Source organism: Giraffa tippelskirchi, chromosome 3 (assembly GCF_054371585.1).
Source record: "Giraffa tippelskirchi isolate mGirTip1 chromosome 3, T2T-mGirTip1v1.2.pri, whole genome shotgun sequence".
In the NCBI taxonomy this organism is placed as follows: Eukaryota; Metazoa; Chordata; class Mammalia; order Artiodactyla; family Giraffidae; genus Giraffa; species Giraffa tippelskirchi.
Genome location: NC_137277.1, coordinates 151,853,839 through 151,875,217, shown reverse-complemented (window position 1 = coordinate 151,875,217; position 21,379 = coordinate 151,853,839). Strand labels below are relative to the sequence as shown.

General features: G+C 36.9%; 1 protein-coding gene across 14 annotated transcripts in view; it reads right to left on the bottom strand.

Moving 5' to 3' along the window:
- The window catches only part of PARD3B (par-3 family cell polarity regulator beta), a 1,110,743-nt gene that overhangs the window by 381,582 nt on the left and 707,782 nt on the right, over nt 1-21,379 (bottom strand). The window lies entirely within an intron of this gene.

Here is a 21,379-nt window from a genome sequence, read left to right as displayed (position 1 = left end):
ATAAAAGAGATGAGGATCAGACTGGCTTGTATATCAGTCAGTTTTTGAGCAATAAATTAATATAGATTTGTAATAAGTGAAATCTTTTACTGGCAAAGATTTGAGAAAAAAAGTTTCCCCAGCCTGCCTGGGGCATCTCATTTCTATTGGTAAGTATTTTAAAGACAGTTATGAAGAAATATATGTTCATTAAATCTTCTGTGAATAGAATTTCATTCTTTTGAATTGTTTTAATATTTTCACTTATTTTAACTGGACTGTTGATTCTGTAGCCACAAAAACAGAAATTAAACTCAAGGATCTGGAGCTGTATAATATATAATAAGACTCTTTGAGCATAACAGCAATATATACATTCAATCCCCAAGGATCGAATTTATGTATCTGGTCAAAATGGAGCAAAAGGGAGCAAATTTACAATTCTTTCTGAAAAATGTATTTAAAAATAGATATGAAACAATGGCATTCAAAAGATAAGATCTTCATCAGGCAACAGAGGACAGTGACTCTCTAGAGATGGAAAACAAGTAGGGTGATTCCTACAATTGCTCCAGTTTACTGTCTGGAGAAAGTCTTCAGGTTGTGGTGTAGGAAGGGGAACACAGGCAGAGCCCAGGAATATACCAGTCTGAGGATGTGAAGCTGGAAATCCAGGGAAAACCAGGGCAGACAGAGTTTAGGTCAGAGAATTAGAGAGAAGAGAGATGTCCAGAATTCCTTCTGAGCTCTGCAGAGGATCCCTGCAGGTGCTTAATTAATTGCTAATGATCACATGATGTGAGGAAACTACCCAACACCTGGGCAAGAACTACCCCAAAGGGGAAAGAACTCAGTGCCTGCCGTTCTCATAAGGCTGGGAATAAGGCTGGGAATAAAGCTCCCCTTCCCAATACCCAGAGTGAAAGACTTCATAATTTAGGGGCATCCATTAGAACAGGAAGAAGGATCTTGCTTCAGCAGTGAGGAAAAATGTAAGTGAACACAGCTCTCATGAAATGGATACAATTTTGAAAGACACAAATTACCAAAGCTTATATAGGAAGAGATAGCCTAATAGCTCCATAGCTTGTTGTTTTTTTTTTTAAATGGATTTGTAGTTAAAACTTTCTGAGAAAGTAACCTCTAGACACAGATGAGTGCCTTGATGAATTCAACCAAAAATTTAGGAAGAAATACTACCAATTCTACAGAAATTCTTTCAAAAAATTCAGAGAAGGGAACATTTCCTAACTCATTGTGAGGCTGGCATTACCCTGATATTAATATCAAGCAAAGGAAGTCTATGAAAGCTACTAACCAGTATCTCTCGTGAACGTGGAATCAAAGTGTTCTTAATCCTTAGGCAACTCTACATGGAATATCACCTCAATATTCAACAACAGCCATTCAATATTCACCACGTGTCATAGTCTACATTAGTCTGTGAAACTCTGGTAGCTCAAGGGTAGACGCAAAGCAAGGGGGAATTTGCTAACAGAAAGATCTCCTTCATTTCCCCAAACATTCGATTGGTCTCAGAGTAATAGGCCTCTCCTTCCTTTACCTATAACATTCAGTCTATTTCACTGATCCAGTGTATACAAAAATTTTCATAAATCTTCCCACACCCACCTAGCCCACTTTTCCTAAGCATTTCTTTATTTTCTAGATAAAAACATTACACGTTTGTGATTACCTTGGTATTAACTTGCTTAAAAATCACGTTAGACTTCGTGCTTCTAGTAGGAGATGCCAATCCCTATGTATCAGGCTCCAATTGTGGGCCAAATTCTGCCCTACCCAGTTCTGAAAAAACTTACAGTGGAATCTATTGTATAAATGGAAAAAACTAGTGGAAAACAAGGATGATGACTAAAAAAAATACTACTAGTAGCTAATACTTAGCACTTATGATATACAAATTCTACCCTCTACCTTTTATATCTATTAATTCATTTAATGCTCACAGTAACCTGTGACGATGGTTATTATCTTTACAGATAAAGAAACTGAGGCACATCTCCTAAGTGGAGGAGCCAAGGCTTGCTTAAAGCACTTTTAATCACTCTACTATACTTGTGATGAACCATAGAAGAGTTATAAAATTTTTCAAATTATTGACAATATGAATTAAATGTAAGAAAAGCCCTGACAAACACTATTATGTTAGAATACTATTACCTTTTTCATTAGAATACATCTTATGAATAGAAACTTTCTATCGTGATCAATATTAACAGTGTTAGCTATAATTTTGTTTAACATGTTCAGAATTCTACAGTTTTAATGGAGTCAAGCTAAAATAATTCATTTCCATTACACAGATGAGAAATCATCTGAGATGAAAATCTTGACTTATTATTTTAATATATTTATTAAATTTATTAATAAATGTAAACCCAGAGGTTAATAGGTAAATTTATTTTACCTATCTGTGCCTCAATCTGATCATCTATAAAATGAGGTTGATACTGCTTTCCAGGTAGGCTTAGAGTGAACATTATATATTATATGTATAAGTTTATGCGAAATACGTAGAAGATCACATGTGCTTAGTCGCTCACGCTCAGTCATGTCTGACTCTTTGTGACCCCACGGACTGTAGGCTGCCAGGCTCTTCTGTCCATGGGGATTCTTAATGTAAGAATACTGGAGTGGGTTGCCATGCTCTCCTCTAGGGGATCTTCCCAACTCAGGGATCGAATCCAGGTCTCTGGCATTGCAGGCAGATTCTTTACTATCTGAGCCACGAGGGCAGCCCATAGTAACTGCTTCATAAATATTAGTTATTAAATCATTAGTAATGATAAACTAAATAGAAAAATTTACATAATTTTACATAATAACATGATAGCTTGTAATGGGACAAATGTGACTTAAATTCCAGATTTACCAGGCCAGTTAGTAAAGTTCCTTTAAACTTCAGTTTCTCAATGTGAAAAATAACATAAAACACTATACAAGGAGTTGTGAAAACTGAGTGAAAAACATTTACAAAACCACTTAGCACAGTTCCAGGTACGTATTTCTTAATAAATTAAAACTTTTGATAAATGGAAACTGTACGAGTGGGAAGGGTGGTGAATCTGATGATGCTGGTGGTGTTTATGACTTAAGCCGCCTAGGATTATAAAGGAAAAGACAGTGCACAGGGTATTTTCAGTTGCTATCTCATGGAAAATCCAACACTCACAACAGGTTTTACCTTTCAGTTTACCTGGCTCTGAGTTTATTTTGTAGTAGAAGAAAGGCAATAGACATATGGTATTCAAACTATATATACAGTCTCATTTTGTGCAGTTATTCTTAAAAAGGAATTCACACAAGGGTAGGATCTTATTTTTTGTTTTTATCTTTTTTTAACAGCCGTAAGTCATGCCATTAAATCTAAACCAATATAAGTATTGCAAGTTCCCCAGCCATGTTAGGCTGAACATGATAACTTTTTGGCTGAATACTATCTACTATTTTTAGTAGGAATACTTATTATTTTAACTGACAATTTGAAATTCTTTAGAACACTAACAAACTATTTCAAAAAACAGTGTAGAACATCCAAATGGGTGATAGGCATAAAAATTAGGGGTCTTTCTCCAAATATTCACTGACACAGATGTCTATCTTTAGGACAGAAGATAAATGAATAAACATAATAGAAAATGGAGGGAACTGTAATGACTTAATTAATAGAATACATTTTATTTAAAAGGTTAAATTGGGAACAATCACCTTTTATGCACATGCTTAGTGCTGGGAAGTGATTTAAATAACAGTAGCAAATGAGAAAATGAGGTAAAATTACATACACCACCAAGCTTTTTTTTTTTTTAAATGACAAGTGTTATAATTAATACTCGACTTCCTTTATCACTCACACTACCTTAAAGCTACCATAAAGTTCTCTCTCAGAGCTAGAGCTTAAGTCTAGTCATTTCTTGCATATTATTTAGATAGCATAGCAATGGGAACAAAATGAGTTGCAATATTAATATGACAGGTATGTCATTTTAAACAAAGAGCTTATTTACAAGAGGCTGAAAATGAGTGAGCCTGGTGGTGGAAAAGTCTTCCATTCCAAAATGGCAAGTCAGGTATCAAAAGTATCAAGGAAGAAGGTGGTGATGGAACAGGTGCCAAAATTTCTTGTTCTCGTTCTAATGACAGATTGCTTTCTCTTCCTCCCTTACTTTCTCTTTCCCTACCTCTCCTTTTCCCTTCTCCTCACTCTGCCTCCCTTCCTCCCTCTCCTCTTCCTTTCTTCCTTCCTTGAAGTTTCTAGAGCATATTACGCTTCCTCTCTTATCCTTCACTTTTACTCAAGGACTGGTACTATTTGCTCTTGATTACTCTAAATGGTTACTAAAGCAGTTGAAGAAGTATCAGTGAAATGCTGAGCCCTTCTGAAGATGAAATTCATAGATATTATTATTATAACTGCTCTTATATATTTAGAGGGCACTGTGGACTTGCCTCTCTTGAGATTTCTCTAGATAATGGGATTTCTATATTAAGCTCCTGCTTCCTGGCATTCGACTCAGGATCAATGGACACCATTTGATTTAATTGTTATAAGGGTTTTCATAAGGCAGACACTCTTTGGTTTGGATGCTTGTTAATTTCCTGGCATGTCCTCTGGTCCAGGAAGACTTGCTTAGGAAACAGAGCAACCTGATAGCCTATGTCTCCAGTTATTTTGGTTGTAGACCTTTGAAGCAAATCAAAGGTCTACCAACTACCCATCACCAATGGAACTATTTTTAAAAATGTGGGTAAACACAGTGTCTTTTGGTAATTTCATCCAGGTTCACTGTTAGAGTTGAGAGAAACCATAAAGAAAGAAAATATGGGAAGAAAATCTGTGAAAAAGATTGTGCTTTGAGAACTTAGTGGCGAACATTTAAGTCCATGTAAGACATACATTGGCTTCCCAGTAGGACATATTTACATTAATATAGTGATCACTTACAGTATTTTATCTTTTGTCAAGCCTTCTTATATACTTCAAATGCATTCTCACTGGGGGAAAATAATCCCCTTGCTTATTGATAACATTTGATACACATTTTATAACATAAGTGACTATTAGGGACTTCACTTGCTTAATAAAAATTTGCAGAACAGTGGCAGATTTGGTGAGCTAATGGACCCCATATGCTCTTCTTATGCTGACAGAAGATGGTATATTGCTAACATGCACAAATCTCTTCAGATAAAAACTGCCATCAGCTACAGTTATTCTTTTTGAGAATGCCAACACTATGTCACACATGGGGAATATGCAAATGTGTTCAGATTCCCACTACTTCATATCGCGATACTTTGATGCAAAGCAGAGTTCTATAACATGATGCAATGCTTGTCTTTCACACAGACAGCTCTATTTCATTTAACTTTGGATTTCCCTGTCTTTGACATAATAAAGACTGCTGTTTTGAAGATGATGTTTGACACAATAAAAATCCATCTTCTAATGAGGCCATAAATATGTCTCTTTAGATAGTTTACTAGGAAATTAATATCAAATAATTACTTAATAGCTAATAAACTTGTTTCTAAAAGTTGTTCCTTCAGAATTTAAAAAAAAAATGATGTAGTTGCTAATATTAAGAATCAATTTTCTTCTCCTTCAGCAGATCAATTTCTGTGCCACTGATTGACTTCCAGAATTTCTAAGGAACACAAACCTGTTTCAAGTTGTAAATTAAGTTCCCTCCTTCACAACCATGAAGTATTACTGCATTAATTTATACTGTTTTCTTATGTCAATGTCTATTTGGCATACTGCTTCTCCTTAGGGAGACTTTTTTGGGTTTTCAGCACTATAAATTCTTATGCGTTGAAAAATTCTTCCAACTCTTGAAAAAAAAAGTGAAATGAAAAAACAAAGTAAGGCAACTGCTGAAAAAGGGGCTAGATGATCACAAATATTCTCACTATCTCTCTTAGTTAGCTGCCTGCAAAGCACCCTGTTCATCCTTAGATGTGTTGCTACTCTGACAATAAGCTAATCAGAACACAACAACTGAAGTTTTCTTCTAATGTTATAGGGCACCTTCCAGAATATTGGAGTGGGTTTCCATTTCCTTCCTGAGGGGATCTTCTCAACATAGGAATCAAACTCGTGTCTCTAGCTACCAGGGAAGCCCATAATTACATGTGAGTTCAGGGACTAATTACTTAGTCTTTTTCAATCTTACTCAACTTACCTGTAAAATGTAGATAATGCTCCCTACCAGAGAATATGAGACAACTTAGAGAATATAAAAACTTATCACGGACTCCAGTAGGAGCAAGTACTCAGAGATGGATTATGCCTGGCTTTCACACCCTACCACTTCCGCTACGTGCTCTGCACTCTATCCTATCACAGGTATGCTTTTGAACAGGCTGTGTAACTTCATGCATCTGTACAATGTATAAACAGCACATGCAATTTCTTCTGACTCAAAATAAAAATGCATCTCTTATCCTGCTAGGAAAACATGCTTTAAGACTCAATTCCAATGTCATCTTCTCACATCTCCAGTTTGAACTTAGGGACTAAATTTGTAAATATCTCAATTATGTGTGTATGATTCTGTTTCACATTAAACTGTGAACACCTTAAGGAAGGGGTGTGTCTTGTTTTTACCCTTGTTAGCATGGAATCATGCCCAATCCCTAGTAGGTACTCTTAATGTTTGCTGAGTGAACAAATGCATCATTTGTAAGAGTAAAGGAAAGGAAGCAGCAATTTGGATATATCCTTTCAGCAAAAGCTTCTAGACCAATGAATGTGAAATATGTTTATCATGATATACACATGGTTATATAAATGTTGTGACAAAAATGTATAGATACCTAGTAAAATTCTTATGATGCAATTTGTAGACATGTTCTTAGAAAGGAAAGGTCAGAAGAAGGTGACTGGAGTTAGATTCTGGGAGAGATCTAAATAAAGACCACAACATAGTAGAACTGTTTAGAATAAATATCAGTTCAGTTCAGTTCAGTCGCTCAGTCGTGTCCGACTCTTTGTGACCCCGTGAAATGCAGCACACCAGGCCTCCCTGTCCATCACCAACTCCTGGAGTTTACCAAAACTCATATCCATTGAGTCGGTGATGCCATCCAGCCACAAATATCAACTTACTTAAATTTTGAGTAGTGAAGTGTAGAAAAAATATAACTGGTAGTCTAATCCAACTCATTTTGTATTTTTAATAAATGTGTTATTAGTGCTTTTGTTTTTAGTTTTGGGCTTGCTGGCACTAATTTCACCATTGTTCTTCATGTGGTAATGACACTTGAAAGAGAAGTTCATTGTGTTTACAGAAAATTTCACATTACATTAACAAAAACACTGAGTACTTAGCACAGAGGGTACTCCTTTCAGTACACAAATATGAATTTGCAAATCTGTAAATACAGTAAATAGATGTTTTTTTGCTACATCAAAATTTCAGACCAAAACAAAAAGAAAACCTAACTTTAAAAACTGCTTTTATGAAATACTGAAACATTAAAATCTTTATTTGTTTAAGATATAAGGAACAAAAATAAAGCAAACACAGTCTATTAATCAGTGAGTTTGAGAAAAGAACATTATTTTATTTTGAAGGTTTGTGGTTGCTCCACTCCAATCTCACTCCCTTCCCTCAGTCAGATGTAACCCTAATCCTGAATTTTGCCCTTTATACTTTTCTTACTTTAAAAAAATTATCAAAAATTCATCCTCAAATAATATAATTTAAATTCGTAACCTTCATTAAATGATACTGAATTCTGTCACACACTTTTCTGTGTATACTGATGTGATCATACAATTTTTCTTTTTTAGTTTGCTAATATGTGGCTTACAATGATTGTTTTCAAATGTTAAACTGACCTTACATTCCTAGATAAACTCTACTTGATCATAATCTTCTTTTACACATTGTTGAGTTCAACTTGCTAAATTTTTAAAAATAACTTTATACCAGTTTATGATGAACGTCAATCTAAAGTTTTCTTTCTTCTGTGCCCCTATCTGGCTTTGGTATCATAGTTGGGAAAGCATTCCTTTCTTTTTATTTATCTGGAAATGTGTCTGTAGAATTCCCATTATTTCCTTGTGCAAAATGCTTAGCAGAATTCACCAAAAAAGCCATATGGAGCTAGAATTTTCTTTGTGGGAAAGTTTTTCACTATAACTCTTTGAAAATCTGTTTATCTGTTTGTCTCCTATATAAAGACACCATGGAATCAATGCTGAACATAAGGAATTAAAAACAATTATTTTTTTGAAATACAGCACCATGAACAGAATGCAGCTAAGCTGGACTAAAAGGAAACCACATCTAGGCCCAGGCTATTCCCCTGTCCTGACAGCACACACACTACCTTCATGAGCAACCGTCACAGAACCACCTGCCAAGAGTCCTCATAACTAGACTTTCACTAAGTTCAACTGCCTAGAAAATAAGTCTCCTTAGTTTTTAAATTCAAGTTTGAACTCTTTTTTTTACCTTTCTCCTTGTGTTTTCCTCTATTTTTGTTTACATTGTCTAGAATGATTCCTTGTTTCTGCCTATTGTCTTCATCCTTAGCTGGAAATGCCTTAAACATTTCATATGTAAATACTATATTTCTCCTGGGTCCAGCTCCCCACCATATCCACTTCTCTATAGGATATTCTATTTCTGTCCTACCTAAAACACTTTAGGTAGGAAGGTACTTTGCCTTCAAGCAAATGTACCACTTTCTACATGGTGTTATGTTGATTTGTACGCAACTTCAATGAAGGCAAAGATATTATTTTATTCATCTTTACAAATTACAAAGGTCCTCAAGTTAGCTGTATGAAGTCTCTCTCTCATTTGTTAATCTATGACAGAGAAAAGATGGCTGTGTGAGATCCCTCCCAGGAAACTTCCTTCCCTGTGAATTCTCATGATCTACCCTAGGGTTGGACTATTTCCACTACTCAGACTATGGAAACTCTCAGGTTTCCTAGAACCTTGACAAGTTTTTCTGTTATCAGCAAGAAATCAATATTGATTAAACCATAGGGGAAAAAAGGGCAGAGACTACCGTTGAAGTCACACAATAAATGGCCATTATTCACTATTAATCAGTGAAAAAACACACCTCTAATTCCAGTATTTATAATGTATATTTCCATAGAGTGATTCCATCTTTAACAGGGATAAGGAGGAAAGAAACTAAAACTTACTACCTACTTATATGTGTCAGAAATCATGCGAAGCATTTCAATACATGTTATCCTATTTAATCATCACAAAAGCCATGTAAACACTATTACCTTCACTTTACAGAGGAGGAATCTGAGATTCAGAGGAATTGTGTCATAAAGTGAGCAAGTGGGATGGCCAGGATCTGAAGGTTCCTGACTTCAAAGCACACATTCCTTCTACTATATGAGTCTGAGAGGTAAGATTTTGCTAATAGTTTTACCATCAAGAACTACACATTTCACTAGCCACCACTACCACCTAAAGTACAATTTCATAACAAACCCAGAGAAAGAGCACGTGATGTCTCTTAAAAATGGTTGTGGATGCTCTCAAAAGAAAGAAACAGAACTGTCACAAGTTGTTTCAAGTCTCGTACATCTGGAAATTGTTACCAAGGAGAGGAATAGAGTATTGTTCAGATGATGTCAGAGCAGTAGAAAAGGGAGGAATGAAAAAAAATCAGAGTGACATCACAGAGAATTTATTGCTTGAACACAGGAATGAAGCAAAAGAGAGAACCACAAATGAATCAAGTGTGTGGTCTTGCAACTGAGGGCCACCATTATTAGAAGACAGAGAGGGAAAAAACGGTGTAGGATCAGGTCAATTGTATGGATAAAATAGAAGCAGCATGGTGTGTTCTGGGACTCACATCTCTTTTTCACCTCCCTCAGCCTACTTTTTGATGCAACCTAAGACAGTATTAGATTTTGGCAGTCAAACTGGACAACTGTTAGTTCATCACACGTACAGTTAACAAAAATCCTGAAGTCCTTTTTACATTAACTGTTGTTGAGTATCTTTGTCCAACAAATATTTATAGACAGTCAGTAGTATGCCAGCCATCACGTTGGGCATGTGGATTGTAGAAGTGAACAAGGTAGTCTTCAGCCCTGCACCAGCAGGGTTTCTACCATACAACTAACCACAGATAATGCATGCAGTATTTAGCAAACCTTCTTCATCAAAGCTACCTTCAGTTCTCACCTTGACAGATGTAATAACCTCTGACTCAACTCTGGGATTCTGTACTAAGTCTCTATTGTCTATATTCCACATAGAAACTATTATAATCCTTATAAGACAAAAGGCAAAACAAAAAGCTTATCATGACAGTCTCTTGATTCAAAGCCTCTCAATCTGATCACATTTAGAAGAAAATCTGAAAACTTGCTAGACTCTCCAAGTCCTGGTCCGCAGGGGTCTTTCCAACCTTGTCTGTATGGCCCTCTCCTTGCTCAGTGTATTTCACCCATCCTGGCCTCACTGCAGTTTCACAAATATGCCAAGTGTGGCCCTCATTAGGGGGTCTTCCCCCATGTAGTTCAATGCTTTCCTTCACTCGCATCTCTACAGACAAAGGATCATCACAGGGCTATTCCCTGTCTACTAAGGTAGGAGGCCCCTACTCTGTTACAAACCCCAACTCTGTTACTATTTCTTCACCTTGGTTCATTTTTCTAAAAGCACTCATCACTCACATCTTCCCTAATTAGAACAAAAGTTCTGTGTGGACGTGGGCTTTGCTTTGTTCACTGTTTTGTCTTTAAGGTCTAGAACACTGCCTGGTACATGTGAAAGTGAAAGTTGCTCAGTCGTGTCCAACTCTTTGCAAACCCATGGACTATACAGTCCATGGAATTCTCCAGGCCAGAATACTGGAGTGGGTAGCCTTTCCCTTCTCCAGAGGATCTTCCCAACTCAGGGATTGAACCCAGGTCTCCCGCATTGCAGGCAGATTCTTTACCAGCTGAGCCACAAGGGAAGCAAGCCCAAAAATATCGGAGTGCGTAGCCTATCTCTTCTCCAGCAAATATTCCCAACCCAGGAATTGAACCGGGGTCTCCTGCATTGAAGGCAGATTCTTTGCCAACTGAGCTATGAGGGAAATCCATTGGCACATGGTAGGCACTTGATAAATATCTGTTGAATGAAAGAAGGATGCTCAGGGGTCTGGGGCAATGGGAAATGCAGAGAATGGACCTAGTTTATAGACTGAGTCTTCCTGATGGCTTTAAGACCTGGAGATATACAAGGATGGATAAAGCTAGTGTTTGGACAGAGGAAACATGAAACCCCCAAAACAGGATCCCACACGTAGAATCTAAAACTCCTCTGTACAGAGGGTGACTAGTGAGAGACTGAGTGTAGGAGAAAGAAATGGGTCAGTCAGGGAGAATCTCAGAAGCCACGTTAATGAGTTTTGTCTTAATCCTCAAGGCAATGGGACACTGCTAAGGGATTTTCAGCAAGAAAGTGACATGATCGGATTTATGTTTTAAAATGATCACCCAGGCTGCAGCGTGGAAAATGAATTGGATGGGAGTAAGACAGGAGAAGGAAGTTGCTTCAGGAATTTACATTTATCCCTATTAAATTTAATCTTCTGAATTGCAGCTCATCAGTTCTCCCTGTTGAGATCTTTTTGAATCCCTATTCTGTCATCCACACATTAGCTAACCCACTGAGCTGTGTGTCACTTATACATCTGATAAGTCAGCCTTCTATACCCGAGTCATGCTCAGAGATTACATTACTGAACACCATCCCTGTTCTCTTTAGGTGCTTGTGGGTTGGCTTACTCTCCCATTTCTAGGCAGTGTCTCTTCTTGTAAAGTTAACTGGCCAGCCCAGAATTGAAACATAACCCTCAAGATCTAGTAACCTGAGCTACCTAGGATTTTCATGTGCATTTCCCATAGAGCCTATGGACTTCACATTAGGACAGAAACTCAGTTTATTTGTGCATGAATTAATGTTGGCATGTGACTTCTGGCTGGGGATTGCATAGTTGCTTCTGTTCTTTACAATAAGTACTACCAAAAGATTTCTGTTCTGGCATGAACAGAAATATATTTCTGCCCAGACGCTACTATCATCTGCTTAATATGCAAACTGTGCAAAACCAAGGCTACTAGTATGTAATAGATTTTGAAAAGTTGTCATCCAGACTCATTGTTTATTAGAGGATATTAATTTTGGGGTTTATGTGCTGTCTCTCCAATTCAGAGCATACAACCGTTCACTTAAATAGATCACAAAGTTCTGCATGCACTCTAGTGAAATGATCTGGTATTTTATACTGGTCTATTAGATGAGATCATTTAAATTAGGCTCCTCTTTTGCAGAACAGGTGATTACACATACATATTAAATGTCCACTATCTTTTGGAAGATAATCGAAATTTATTAAGAATCCTGAACAAGGTTAAGCTAATAGAAAACATTAATAGAAAAAAATAGAAAGTTACCAGACCCAGACTCCAAAGTGACTGCACAGAAAGTGATTTTTTAACCTCTTTCCCTTTTAACTTATATGCAGAGTACATCATGAGAAACGCTGGGCTGGAGGAAGCACAAGCTGGAATTAATATTGCCGGGGGAAATATCAATAACCTCAGATATGCAGATGACACCACCCTTATGGCAGAAAGCGAAAAAGAACTAAAGAGCCTCTTGATGAAAGTGAAAGAGGAGAGTGAAAAAGTTGGCTTAAAGCTCAACATTCAGAAAACTAAGATCATGGCATCTGGTCCCATCACTTCATGGCAGATAGATGGGGAAACAGTGGAAAGAGTGGCTGACTTTATTTTGGGGGGCTCCAAAATCACTGCTGATGGTGATTGCAGCCATGAAATTAAAAGATGCTTACTCTTTGGAAGGAAAGTTATGACCAACCTAGATAGCATATTAAAAAGCAGAGACATTACTTTCCAAACAAAGGTCCGTCTAGTCAAGGCTGTGGTTTTTCCAGTGGTCATGTATGGATGTGAGAGCTGGACTATAAAGAAAGCTGAGCACGGAAGATGCTTTTGAACTGTGGTGTTTGAGAAGACTCTTGAGAGTCCCTTGGACCGCAAAGAGATCCAATCTGTTCATCCTAAAGGAGATCAGTCCTGGGTGTTCATTGGAAGGACTGATGTTGAAGCTGAAACTCCAATACTTTGGCCACCTGATGTGAAGAGCTGACTCACTGGAAAAGACCCTGATGCTGGGAAAGATTGAGGGCAGGAGGAGGAGGGGACTGGATGGAGATGGCTGGATGGCATCACTGACTCGATGGACATGGGTTTGGGTGGACTCCGGGAGTTGGTGATGAACAGGAAAGCCTGGCGTGCTATGGTTCATGGGGTCGCAAAGAGTCGGACAACGACTGAGCGACTGAATTAAACTGAACTCAGACCAGGGATTTCTTTGGAGGCTTCAGTGGCTACCTACCAATGAAGGAAAAAAGGAAAAACAGTGGACTTAATTTATAGTATATCATTCACTTCCGTGCTGTTGCTACCTCAATTCTTACATTAAATACAGCTTCTTGTTATAAAACTTTGGAAGAGATTTAGAAAAACTGATTTAAAATTATTTGGTGTCAATTTCTCATTTAGCAACAACTGGCTGATTTTTTTTTAAGCAAGCTTTGTGCATACCTAGAATTTCTTGTCAACTGGGGAAAAAAATCCTCCAATACAAATGCAATTACTGATATTTAAAAATAAATTCTAAATGTAATAATTAATAACACTGGCATAATTTTACATTTCAGAGATAATCTTTAATAATTTCAAACTTCTGGTTTTATTCTTATAGTTTAAAGACAGTAATTTTTTCAGGTCCAGGATACTTTGGCAGGTCTTTGTGAAACACACAGGCTCTAAGCCTTGGGCCTAGAATGGCTGATAGGAAAAAAACAAAACAAAATGAAACTATTGCCAGCTTTAATCAGAGGAACTATTTCAACAATTCAGGACATGAACCTATAAACTTAAAATCTATCGTCTTAGAACCATTAAAATGAAAAAAAATAATGATGTATTGATGTTCAATGATAGACATCTCCTTTCCATATGTTGCGTCTTCACTAGATTTTTCAGTTTGAAAATGGCACCATCTTTGTCCCAAGCAACTCTGACTCCTCAGCCTCTGCTTCAGCTTCAAAATAGTTGGTCAGACTTGACTTTGACAATAGGTAGGGAATCAGGTCACTGCTCTCTTACTACTATTTTACTGACTCAACAATTCTACTGGAATAAGATTGGAATAATATTCTCTAAAGGCTAAAATCTTAAAGAACTTGGAACTTCTGTCAACTCACACGAGGCTTCCTTGCATTTCTGTATGCAAGCAGTGACCAGAAGCATGTGGACTTACAGGATGGCTAAGGCAGACACTATAGGCTGGCTGATCCACAGCGTCACTAACAACCTTGTCCTCACCAGCTACTTTCAGGTTGCAAGGTATGTCACATGTTACAGCCTGGTCAATGAGCTAAAAGTGGAAGTTTTCTGGGCAGCACTTCTTAGACAATACTGGATATCCTGATATAAAGAAAGGTGGTACACTCTTTTGCTTTTTCCCCATCCCTCATCTTTTTGTGGGGGGGGGGTAGGGGCCTGGAACATGGATAATATTTCTGAAGATACAGTGGCCATCTGGACACCGCAGTAACAAATATGATGACAAAGGCCAAAAAATTGAGAATGAAAGAATGGAAAAAGAGAAGGAGTCTGGGTATCTGATGGCTTTACTGGGACACTGAATTACCCCTGTCTGGACTTCATATTATACATGACAAAAAAAATATATCTATATATCTATATATACACACACATATATATATATTAAATCACTGCTGGTAGAGTTTTATGAGCATTGCAGTAGAATGTGCTCTATCGAGTACCATTTAACTGATAGGAAATAGCTTTTTGTGTCAACCCAAAATCTGTTAATAAATATAACTCTATTCATAATTTTTTTTATCTTCCATTTCACATGAGAGTCCTCAGTGATATGAGGTCAGCCAATACACCCTGCACCTTCTTCATCCTTTTCCTAGTTAAAATCTCCATTTCTATCATGGACACAATTACCTGCTTTTTAAATTCTATTTTTAAATTATTTTAATGATGCCAATTGATTTTATTCTAATTGTAAGTATAATACATATTTGAAGATTTAAAATATGGAGAAATATATCAATAAGATAAAAATGATCCCTGAAATTTCCACTAGGAGAAAAATCAATGTTCACACTTTCACAAATATCCTTGTATTATTTGTGTATGTATAGACGCACGCATATTTATAAATGCACACATACAAAACTGTACATTGTGTTCTTCAAATATTTTATCATTAACATCTCATGTCATTAGTCTGAAGATTTTTATTGGTTGCATAATTGTCTATCATATCTATCAGCCTATATTTTCACTAAACCTCTTATTGCTGGAAAATTAAGTTCACTAGTGAACTTAAAAATTCATTTCACATACTAGCAAGATTATGCTCAGCTCAAGCCAGGCTTCAACAGTACATGAACTGAGAACTTCCAGATGTGCAAGCTGGATTCACAAAAGGCAGAGGAACCAGAGATCAAATAGCCAACACCCACTCAATCACAGAAAAGCAAGGGAATTAAAAAAAAAAAATTTACTTCTGCTTCATTGACTACTCTAAAGCCTTTGATTGTGTGGATCACAACAAACTGGAAATATCTTAAAGAGATGGGAATATCAGACCACCTTACCTGCCTCCTGCAAAACCTGTATGCAGGTCAAGAAGCAATAGAACCGGACATGGAACGACAGACTGGTTCAAAATTGGGAAAGAAGTACATCAAGATTGTATATTGTCACCCTGCTTATTTAACTTATATGCAGAGTACACAGGCAAAATGCTGAGCTGGATGACTCACAAGATTACAGTGAGTAATATCCACAACCTCAGATATGCTGATGACACCACCCTTAAGGCAGAAAGTGAACAGGGACTAAAGAGCCTTTTGATGAAGGTGAAAGAAGAGAGTGAAAAAGCTGCATTAAAACTCAACATTCAAAAATCTAAGATCATGGCATCCAGTCCCATCACTTCATGGGAAAGTGGGAAATAGATGGGGAAACAGTGGAAACAGTGACAGATTTTATCTTCTTGGGCTCCAAAATCACTGTGGATGGTGACCACAGTCACAAAATTAAAAGACGCTTGCTCCTTGGAAGAAAAACTATAACAAACCTAGACAGCATATTAAAAAGCAGAGACATCATTTTGTCTACAAAGGTCCATATAGTCAAAGGTATGGTTTTTCCAGTAGTCATGTACGGATGTGAGAGTTGGAACATAGAGAAGGCTCAGCACCGAAGAAATGATGCTTTTGAACTGTGGTGCTGGAGAAGACTCTTGAGAGTCCCTTGGAGAGCAAGGAAATCAAACCAGTCAATCCTCAATGAAATTCACCCTGAATATTCACTGGAAGGATGATCCTGAAGCTGAAACTCCAATACTTTGATCACCAGATGTGAAGAGCTGACTCACTGGAAAGGACCCTGATGCTGGGAAAGATTGAGGGCAGAAGGAGAAGGGGATGACAGAGGATGAGATGGTTGGACAGCATCACTGACTCAATGGACATGAGTTTGAGCAAACTCAGGGAGGTAGTAAAGGACAGAGGAGCCTGGCATGCTGCAGTCCATGGCGTCACAGAGAGTCAGACAGGACTAAGCGACTGAACAAAAACAACAGTGAAAAATCCTTGAACTTAATTCTTGCTCAAATCTTTATTTATTTATTTGTAGTAATTCTTCAAAATGGAATTACTGGATAAAAGATTAAAATGGTGCTAAGGTGCCTTATACAATCACCACATTGCCTTGCAGTAAAGAAGCATCAGCTTAAAAATACAACACACATGTGTTGTCAGGCTTGTGTATGTATTTTCAACATTTTCTAAAGTATGACAATATAAAATCTTAATTTTCTTCTTGATTGTGAGGCTGAATATATTTAATATATATTGGTCAATTAAATTTCTCTTTGCTTTTGTGAACTGTCTGATCATATATATTTCCAATTTTGTCCTGAAATGTTTTTTAATTACTAATAAGAACTCTTCCTATATTAAAGATGTTAATCCTTTGTCATGTATTTTATAATTATTCCTTTATTCTCTGAACACAGAACATGTGGATACTAGTGAAATTATCAAGCATCTCTTAAATAAAGTCTCTTAATCCTATTCTAAGAATGCTGGATTTTCTAAATTAATTAACTTTTCAAGATGTTGGATTAAAAAAGAACTATGTAAAAAAAAAAAAAAAGAACAATGTAACCCAAAATGAGGGGCTTTCCCAGTGGCTCAGTGGTAGAGTCTACCTGCCAATGCAGGAGATGCTGGTTCGATCCCTGGGTTGGGAAGATCCTCTGGAGGAGGAAATGGCAACCTATTTCAGTATTCTTGCCTAGAGAATCCCATGGACAGAAGAGCCTGGCAGGCTATAGTCTAAAGGGTCACAAAGAGTCAGCACGTACGCTGACTGAGCACATATGTAATCCAAAATGAACTTCCTAGTTTCACACCTGTTATCCATAGTTAATCTCTTCTCCAGCATAAGAAAAAAGTTTCTTTCCACTCAAATAATCTTCTCTATATATTTCTCTTAATACTAGCATTTTATTTTCAAAGTAAACCTTCTAAAACATGCTTAGAAAAGTACATAGTAACAATATAGTGAACATTTGTTTAAGACTATTGCATTCTTTTACAAATATAATATTCCCAGTCCACTAATGATGAGGCCTATCATCATTTTTATCCAGCGGGGTGGACAATTAGACTGAGTTGTCTTTAGAAATTCTTTCCCTTAATGACTTTGTGACCACATTTTCAATATAACATCATCTCTAAATTATGGCAAGGTCATAGATAAGCCCTTTAAGTATTTTTTTTGACATGGATATAGATTTAGATATCTAAGAGGTTAGTTAATTTAGCCCATTGAAGTGTGTTAACTAATACATCTAATACTACCAAGTAGCTATGCTGGATATTGTCTACATTAGGTTATGTGACTATGGAACTCTTTAAGGCTCCTCAATTGTCTCAACATATAAAGCTGTAGAAGATTGCACTTGTATTATAAAGCCTTTGATTAAACCTAAATACAAAATCTGCTTTGTGGATAATTTGTAAAAACGGGCATAATTTATGAAGCTGTAATGGGTGAGCCTGTACCAAGTGTTAAAACTATGTAGAATATTTTAAATTTATTCTAAATCGATCATATTCTTTGGTTCAAGTTTTTTTTTTTGGTATCACTTTAAGGTATTTGTCACAATGACTAATACTATATGACCCAAGGTGCGCAAAATCTCTCAATATTCAGCTTACACAACATTTGTGACAACTCACGTGCAATCAAATTGCTCTATACTAATGCAATTCAATTTGTGTTGCTGCAGGTAAAAGCAAGCAGTTCAAGTGTGTTTTGAATATAATTCCCATGGCACAAAGTTTGTGCACAGACGACACTACTCTTCTGCAAATAGATTTATGGAAAATGAAAAGGGGATTCATAAATAAGAACACAGTTTTTTGTTAGAGAAATATTTATCTTCAACTTTTCTAATCTAAAAAACAAAAGGAAAAAAAACTTTTTGTAAGTTAAAATATAGATAAAAGGATGCATTTCCTGAGATTAAAAAGAAAATAACAAAAGGAAATGATAGAAAAATACAAAGAGGGGAAAATGTCAGTGATAGAAGACTAGGAAGGGCCACACAATCTGATCTAATTAACCCTCTCTGGCAGAGCAAGGGAATTCACATGATCTAAATCAATTATGTCAAGTGATTGCCTAATTTATTCATAGATTCCTCCAATTAGGAAATAAAGTACACAGCCCTTTTCTTCAAGTTTTCAACAACTGCTTTCACTCTTCCATGTAATGAAATTAAAGCCCTTGGCCCTTCTGTATTTTCTGCATTTGACTCTTTTTCTTAAATCTGTTCATTATTGTGAAACTTCTCTAAGCATTTTCAAATGAGAAAGACTAGTTTGGGTAAGTGAAAGTGAATATAGAGTGCTATATTCTACACTCTCTTAAAATATTTTTATCCCTATTGTGCTACTCAGATCAAACATTTATTTGCACTTTTATTCATTTATACTTGTATTCATTTATACTTTTATTCATCCATTCATTCAATCTTTTGATGTAGGAAAGGTGAACCTGCCTACTTTGTAAGAGCAGTCAGATCAATCATGGAGATCAATGTGTTTCTGAGGTTGCAGCCAGATTTCTCTCATGCTATCCATCTACATCATCCATCTTGGATTTACTCCACACCTACACTTTCTAAGTGGTGAGGAGGAAGCCAAAGACGTACAAGGTATGACCCTGCAAAGGCTTGCAATCTGATTAGAGTGGGAAAAAGTTCTCACTCAGTAGGTACCCGAAAGGGTATATGATTCTGTGCTAAAACTGGTGATACCAAAAGTAATTGCTTTAAGAATTCAGAGAAAGAGTTAGGGGAAAAAAAATGACAGCTCTCTGGAGCAGGCAAGAGTGGGTCCTGAATGAAAGTTAAATTTTAAATAGGAAAGAAGAAAGAATGATGGGTCTTCTATTTTTAGAGTTGAGAATGGGAAATTAATAAGCCTCACTTGCAAAGAAAGGCCTAATGGTTTAGAGCCCAGACATCCAAGGTAAGTGTGACTGAGTTCAAATCCTGGCTTCATTGCTTACCAGCTGTGACACCTTACAGAAGTTGATCATCCTAAGGCCTGTTACACTCATCTGTAAAATGGCTATAGAACTGCCATGAAAAAAAACATGCCTTGCATAGAACAAGTACTCAAAAACATTAGTTACTACCATTACCATTACAGATATTACTGTTTTCTCTCTTTTTCATTTTTATATTCTAGATTAATAGGTATTAATCACAACCCTGAATATCAGGCTGAAGAATGTGGTCTTTTTAATAGGAGTAAAGGAAAGTCAACTTCTGGCAACTGGATAGATAGGCATCCAGCAATGTATGAGATGCTATTTTACCAAACATGTGTTATTCCTTCTGAGGTACACTGCATGCAGTCAGCCACATTCTGTCATCACAATCCATTATTAACTCTTGCTTAGTTATAGCCTTGTTCTTTCATGCTGCTGCTACTGCTAAGTCACTTCAGTCGTGTCCGACTCTATGCAACCCCATAGACGGCAGCCCACCAGGCTCCGCTGTCCCTGGGATTTTCCAGGCAAGAACACTGGAGTGGGTTGCCATTTCCTTCTTTTTCATTCTGCTCTGCAGTTAATTCCTGCTTACTTAGTGACTGAAGACACTTCTCTACCCTGGAGATTCTCTCCTAGATTGCATACTGCTTCACAGCATTGATCACATGTCCCAGCTTGTTGGCAATTCTTTCTTTCCTCACCCTACTCTGGGTCTTGCACATCACCTTTCAACCTCACAAACACATCTCTTCTGCCAAAGAACATTCATCAGAGATCTAGTCATGTGAGATGGTCTGTACTCAAGGTTTCTGTGATCAAATGAGTTTGGAAGATGCTGCACATTATTAAATCTTGATGTGTGTGTGTGTGTGTGTGTGTGTGTGTGTGTGTGTGTTAGTCACTCAGTCATGTCCGATTCTTTGTGACCCAATGGAATGTAGCTTTCCAGGCTCCTCTGTCCATGAAATTCTCCAGGCAAGAATGGGTTGCCTGTCCCTTCTCCAGGGGATCTTCCCAACCCAGGAATCAAACCCGAGTCTCCCACATTGCAGGCAGATTCTTTACCATCTGAGTTACCACGGAAGACTTGTGGGGACCCTTCACTGCCCGGCAATGTGTATCAATCACATAAGGTTGTGAACAATTGTGTATTTTAGAACGCTGCTTAACTCAGAATTTTCTAAACCTGTTTGACCATTCTTTAATATATATCATTCAAGTCACTACTAAGACATTCAATCTATCCAGTTTCAATTAAATTTTATGTTCACTTATTTTTATATTGACAAACACATTCTTTAATCTTTAATAAGGCTTCATTACTTGTCTATAGTTCGAGGACCTTTCCACTAAAGATTTTCCTCTAGAGGGGGAAGAAAAACAGAAAACACTAAGATTATTTACCTGGAATCTACTGATTTATGAAAAGGGGAAATAGGAAATCTTTGCTGTAACTAATTTTTCACTCAATTTGGGTGTTACTATATTTCTTTCCAAATTTAGAAAAAAGGGTAAATGTTTTCCAATTCCTCGATATACTCTTGTTCTACTTTTAACCCATCAGCTGGAACCTTTGCAGGTTTCACAGTTCTTTCAGGACAATTCTGATGTGCTTGGGGATTACGTCAGTTAGTTCTTGGATCTGCAGAGGGTAGGTTAGCTATTCTCAGCTCGTTT